The sequence below is a fragment of the Lactuca saligna genome, chromosome 2, assembly GCF_052625555.1.
Source record: "Lactuca saligna cultivar CGN05327 chromosome 2, ASM5262555v1, whole genome shotgun sequence".
Lineage (NCBI taxonomy): Eukaryota > Viridiplantae > Streptophyta > Magnoliopsida > Asterales > Asteraceae > Lactuca > Lactuca saligna.
The window spans coordinates 67,132,342-67,139,555 of NC_136418.1; the positions used below are offsets into that span (position 1 = coordinate 67,132,342).

General features: G+C 28.7%; 1 pseudogene; it reads left to right on the forward strand.

Moving 5' to 3' along the window:
* The first annotated feature begins 3,796 nt into the window (after positions 1–3,796).
* Positions 3,797–5,478, forward strand: LOC145028904 (pentatricopeptide repeat-containing protein At1g20230-like; annotated as a pseudogene).
* The last annotated feature ends 1,736 nt before the right edge of the window (positions 5,479–7,214 follow it).

The following is a 7,214-nucleotide window of genomic DNA, read 5'->3' on the forward strand; positions in this document are numbered from 1 at the left end:
GACAATTATAGAAGATTTTAAAAATGCAAAAGATCATCGCGTTCCACTTTGATAAACAATGTAACAATCTTTATATTAATTTTCGTGTTTACACTTTTGATACGTAATTATTTTGAACCAAACAAAACTTGTTAATATAATTTAATTATGAAGTTTTGATATGTCATAATATAGTTCAATTATGAAGTTTTGATTCCAACCCCTGTAGCTGTAGTATTTGTGTTCCGCCCCAGTTTATAACTCTATTTTATAACACATTTATCCTTATCTTCTTTTCATTTGAATAATACTAAAAAAAATAGCATTAAGATAAGTCAATTACTAATAATGATTCTGCTTTGTTTTAAATTCTTTATATAATTTGCAAATTGTTTTTTTTTTTTTTTTTTTTGCTATTACTGTATTTTGTATTTCGCTAATAAAAACATAATTTGCTTAGGTTTAACCTTATTTGGGCTATTTTGCCTCTGATATTTACTGATATCTATTGGGTTGTTTTCTCGTACCCATGTAGCATTATAATGGTTTTCATTGCCCAAAAGTATGATGCTATTTTATTTTAGAATTTTTATAAAATTATTTCATTTTACATATGTCAATCTGACTACCGGTATTCAGTATTCAGGTAACTCATTTACAACAAACTTAATTTTCTGAGTTTGTTTTAGGATCATTACGAAATAACTTGAGTTTGCTTTAGGACTATTTTGTAGCATTTGGACCATTTTGCCCCTCATATTTGCTCATCAGTTTTTACTTCTATTTTGATATGGGTGATCAGTTATCTATTTGATAGGAAAATGAGTGAAGATCATGCGTAAGTATAGGAGAGTTTGTAGTTGAAAGATGGCAGTCAATCTTGGGAAGCCACTTATGGATGATTTCCACTTCTATTAGTAACAAAACATGAAGAATGAGGTTCAATCCATTGTTTTAGTAAATTTAATGAATGCTTATATGTAAATGTTGTACTTTTATACCATCAATGTAAACAAGGTGGCAGTTCAATTTGACTATTTTTTTAAAAAATTTTAAACACATACCATTTTTTTTTGTTTTTTTTACAAGGATCATTTTCGTTGATTTTTTTTAAACAATGATCATTTATGTTAAAAGATTTTTTTTTTTTTTTGTTTTTTTGTCACTTGTATGGTGTGTATTGCATGAAAGGTAACATACTTTGATTTTATTTTTTTCTATAAATTTACATAACTATCAGTTTATTAAATTTATATGTATAAGTTGGCATCTTACTTCCTAATTATGTCGTATTGTATGTAAGTTTGTTGTAAATCGAAAGTAGGTTACTATAAGTTTACTAATTTTCAAAGTCACAGTGGCATACTATATAATTTTACATAATTACCCTTTTATTAACAATAAAGTAGATTATAACAACCTGTTTTCATTTAGTAGCAGTCTACTTTACTTTAATTTAACGTATTAACATCATTCCATTTAAGCATTTATTTTGATTATCTTACTATCAAAGTTGCATGTTAGAAGTATGACTAGGAAATGAATAAAGCTAAAAGAGTAATCTTGGTTCAAATAATTAACTTTTGAACTATAAGTTCATATAACTTTTTATTAGTTTGATTTAAGTTAAGAAGGACTATAAGATCATTTTATATTCATTATGCTTTATGTTTTACTATAAATTTGAGAATAGATTCATAGTATATCTTTTTTTTAAAAGAAAAAACATTATTATTAATAAACAAAATAAGAACAAAGAACCATAATTAAAGTACTGATCCAAGGTAAATCAATTACTAAATATATCCTTATTATATCTAACTTTACATGAATGGTCCCTGCAATTTCAAATTTAATCTAATCGTTTTTTTTTTCTTCCTAATAAGACTTAATGATAGCTGCTTCTCATTGAATGTGGCTTACCCTCTTATATGTGTAAATGGATTGTGTTAGAACACTGAAAGTGACCCTCTTGAACTTTCCTGGAACCGCAGCCAACTTACTACCGCAATGAAAGCTTCTACTGCAGTCATCCAAAGTCAGAAGACAACAAGTTTTTGTATTAGTTTATTTTATCTTTTCTTTACACTTTCTATTTTCCAGTATGTCTTGCATGGCTACTTTTAGAGAGCTATCTTTTGTAATGCTTGAGTCTCTATAAATAGAGCTCACTTGTTCTGAATCAAATACGCATCTTCAAGTATCTTTACTACTTATCTCAGAAATTCTCTCCTCTCTGTCACACTGTCACACCAACGATTTATTTATATTTATCTTAACTTATATATTAATTATATACAAAAATTGATTATCCATTAAAATATAAATGTGAATAGATTTACTTATAATTAAATCCTAAATAATAATTATAAAATAATAATAATAATAATTTTGATGGTATATTTTAACACACTTATTTGTAAATGATAAATTAAATAATGAAATGTATTAATTGAATATGAAAGAAAGATGTTTAAAGAGATGTTTAGGTCAATAATGAAATGACATATTAGTAGGCTTTGTTGGCTTTGCTAAAACTATTTGCAAAGTGGCTATGCAAAATTGCAAATGGATGTGGCTGCTCTAAATTGTAAGGCGTTAGAGAAAACATTCGTGATCGTAGTTGCGAAAATGGTTAATTTTAATCAAAAGGATTTTGAGTGGCTCAACGCTAACGTAGATGTTGAATAAACTTACATGAATTATAAGAAAAATAGTTAACCAACGAATATAAAGCAAAGTAAGTAACATGATTGAATCTTAACAGCTTGCATATAATTTATTTTCTTCTTCCAAAAAAAAAAGTTTTATTTAAAAGTGTTTAGATATGTTTTGAGGTTACTATGATTTTAAGTTTTGATAATGAATTTTTGGTTAATAACTGATATATGTAATGGGTTATTGTTTTTAGAAATTTATAAAATAATATAAGTTTATTAGACTATCCTCATAGGTACTCTTTAAAGGCCAAAAGGATATTATTAAAATAAAATAAAGAAATTGACATAACTATGGACCCGGTTGCTTGCTAAAGCCAAAGTTGCATTGGTTGTTTCTCTCACTTGGCCACTTTATGAATTTAGATGAAAAATATATTATTTTTATAATCGGACGGTTGGGTTTGACATATACATGAACAATTAAAAAAAAACTATTTTGTCGATCTTAATAGATTTTTTTTAAACAGTTAGTATTTTAAAAAATAATAATAATAAATTAGCAAGATACTAGATAAAAAGTAATTATAATGAAAAAAATACCAAAGATCGAGGTTTTGTAACCAACCCGGTTCATTAGTTTTAAACATATGCTTGAACAATTCAAAAAAACTATTTTGTGGATATTAATAGATTATCTTTTTTTCAAGTTATTTTATGTTGATATCAATATTGATTATTTATGTCAACTTGTTTGAATTTAAAAAAATTGATAAAATAGAAAAAGATGATAAAATAAAAATAATAAAATAAATAAAGAACAAAAGAAATAAGTTAATCCCTATTATATTATAATAAAAGTATAGTTTTAATTTTTTTTATCACATATCATTTGCATACAACTTCTTATCATGACACATGTTATAGAGATATATTAGGTAAATCAATTTAAAATCCAAATTTACTTTTTCTAATTATATGTTAAATTTGAAGTTATAATAACTTAAAATTTTTGATATATCTTTTAATTAATAATTTATTTAAAATGATTTATTTAAAATAATTGATTAATAATTATAAATCTTATTATAAAAGTATTTCTCACTGTTATATAAACTAACATGAATATAAAAAAGACACCAAAATATTGGTTGTCCATGAATCCAATGAGCTTTGCGTCATCTACACTTACCGGATTGAATGGCCATTTATTCAGCTCCATTAGCCCTTCATTACAACACTTTGTGCCTTCAAAACACTGTAACAGTTCGCTTAAATCTTCTATCTTCTTCCCACCACCATCATCAATTTTCTACCATAACTAAGTATGCAAATTCTTCAAAATCCAAAAAATTACCAATCAAACCGTATCCAAACATGTCCCACAAAACGAGTTAATGTTGACGAATGTTGCCACTTCCTTCCAGTCGATGGATTTAACAAACCCGGATCAGTGTGTTCATTCCTACTCTGTAATTCTTCGAAACTCCATAATCTGCAATTAGTTTTACAAGTCCATGGGCATATGATTGTTTTCGGAGTCGAATTATGTGAGTTTTTGGGTGAGCCAGTTACTGGAATTTTACAGCTAAGGCAGGTTGCATCGATAAGACACACAAGGTGTTTGATAAAATGCATGAGAGAAAAAGGGGTTCGGCCTGATCACTTTGTGTTTCCAAAAGTGTTGAAAGCCTGTGCTCAGCTAAAAGATTATAGGGCAGGGAAGGACGAATATGATTACATGATGACAATGGGCTTTGAAGGGAATAATTCTGTCAAAAGAGCATTCTTGGACATGTTCATCAAATGTGGAAGGATGGATATTGCAAGGCGACTGTTTGAGCAGATGAGTTCAAATGATGTTATAATGTGGAACATGATGGTTTCTGGATACACGTCAAAGAAAGATTTCATAGGGGCATTAAGGTATGTTGATGAAATGAGGCTGAAAGGTGTTATGTCCGATTGAGTTACATGGAACACAATCCTTAGTGGTTATGCTTAAGATGGACAGTTTAAAGAGGCTGCAAAATATTTCTCAGAAATGGGTGGATTTGGAGAATTAGAACCAAATATCATGTCATGGACTGCATTAATCACAGGTAATTTCCAAAACGGATACCCGTAACAAGCATTAAATTTATTCAAGAAAATGGTGATACGAGGAGTAAAACCAAATTCCACCACCATCTCAAGTGTTAATTCGGCTTGTGCCAACTTATCTTTGGAAAGAAATGGCAAGGAGATTCATGGGTACTGTATAAAAAGTGAAGAGCTTGATTCAAATTTGTTTGTGGGCAACTCCTTGATTAGCTTCTATTCCAAATCCCAGAGGCTAAGTGATGTGGCAAGAAAGTATTTCGATAGAATCAAACAAAAAGATTTGGTTTCTTGGAATTTGATTCTTTCGATAGAATAGAAATGGAGCAATATGTGTGTATGGTGGATCTAATCGCGTGTTCTGGTGAATTCACAAAGACATTCCCTATGCTGCTGTATGGGGTTCTTTATTGGGTGCATCTAGAATACATTTGAATCTTGAAAGGGCACAACATGCTGCAAGATTCCTGTTTGAAATGGAACCAGAAAGTTCTGAAAATTATATATTATTAGTAAATATTTGTTCAATATTGGGAAGATTTGAAGATGCATCGAGGATAAGGTGTTTGATGAAAAAGAGAGGGGTTACAAAAGCTCCTGGATGTAGTTGGATTGAAGTTGATAGGAAAGTTTATAGCTTTATTGTTGGAGATAATTTGTATCCTTTTATGGATTTAGTGTTAAAAAAGATGGAGGAGTTGTATATAAAGATTAAAAAAGCCCTTCAAACATGATTTGTAATTATGACGATAAAACTTAATAACTAAAAAAGGGAATAAACAGATTGTCCTAATCCCAATTAAGGACTCGAACCATAACTTAGTTTACCTGTTTTGTTTTTAAAGATTGTTAAATATTTACGATTTAGAAAAATATAAATTCATTTTTCCTTCTAACTACTAAAAGACATAAAATAAACTACTAATTTTACTTTCTTTAGTTCAAACTAAATGACAGGAAACAATACACTTAGACTTAGTTAGCTTTTTTATTGTTATTATTATTATGAGTTTTTTTTTTTGGAAAGGGAACTTCCCTAAGGAGGGTTTCCGGGCCAGCTTTCAGCACCGATTAATCCCCCGCTACAAACATAAAGCTTTGTCTCATGCCCTGGAGTCACTACAGGCGAACCTCCATGACTACAAGGGCTGAGTGGTACCAAGATTTGAACATAGTTCCACATGCCTTACCAAGTCACCACAACTCAAGTGGTTATATTATCATGATTACGTTGCTTTTAGGAAATAGCTAAAAGATTAAGATGAGCCGTTGTGATGATAGAGATCAGAGGACATTTCTCCAATTATGCAATTTATTAAATTTTTTTGCTTTAGATAGGTTTCATATAAATTACTATCTCTATGATGTACATTTAATGTCTAACAGCTCCTCCTGTCCTACCCCCTCCTTACGAGCATCTCCCTCCACCTTTTTTGCCCTACAAAACCTTTTGGCTTTCGAAAGATGAAGATTAGATTTTGGTGTTGAACATATTCATTTGATATAGAAAAGAATCAAAGACTTCCAGTTGAAATTGTTTGCTAAAGCACGATAAAAAAAAAAAACCGGGTTATGTTTTGATTTCTTTTATCTCCATCAAGTGAACTCTCACATCTCTAACAAACTAACATGTACTCCTTTCTTTATAGATGTCCTTATGTTTCTAAACCTTAGTTCAGGTTATGTTGAATTGAATTTTGCTGCTCGTATATGAAAATTTTCATTTTATGCTCAAGTGATTAGATTATTTGTTGTTTGTCCATCCTAAGATTTCTCTGTATTTTATAAGGATACGCCTAGACATGCAAATCTTCCATATTGTCTCTCATTTATTATTGGCTTTCAAAATATATCCTCCTTAATAAATCTTCCTTGATAAATGAAGGTTTTTTTTTTTTTTTTTTTTTTGCCACAGGTCAATCTCTCATGAGTTTTGACACTTGTCATTTTGTGGTATTTTTGAAATAAATATCATCCACTTGTTAATTTTTGGTTTGTTTCAATTTTTAAAATTAAAGTCATATACTTTTATATATATATATATATATATATATATATATATATATATATAAAGTATTAAAATCCTCTTTAATAAATGAAGATATTTTTTGCCACTTGTCAATCTCTAATGAGTTTTGATACTTATTATTTTGTAGTATTTTTTAAATAAATATCATCCATTTGTTAATTTTTGGTTTGTTTCAATTTTTAAAAATTAACGTCATATACTTATATATGTAAAGTATTAAATATAATATATATGATATTAAATTACAATAAATACGTTTCTTTCTTTTTTTTATTTTAAAGTTGTACATTAAAAATATTTGATGTTTACACTTAGGTACCGTTTGGTAGATGAACTAGGTGGAACAGAACTAGATTGGAAAGAAATGAATAGAACTGGACTGGACATGACAAATAATTTGTATAGCGTTTGGTAAGACAAACAGAACAGAACAAGTTGTCTGAAATTGT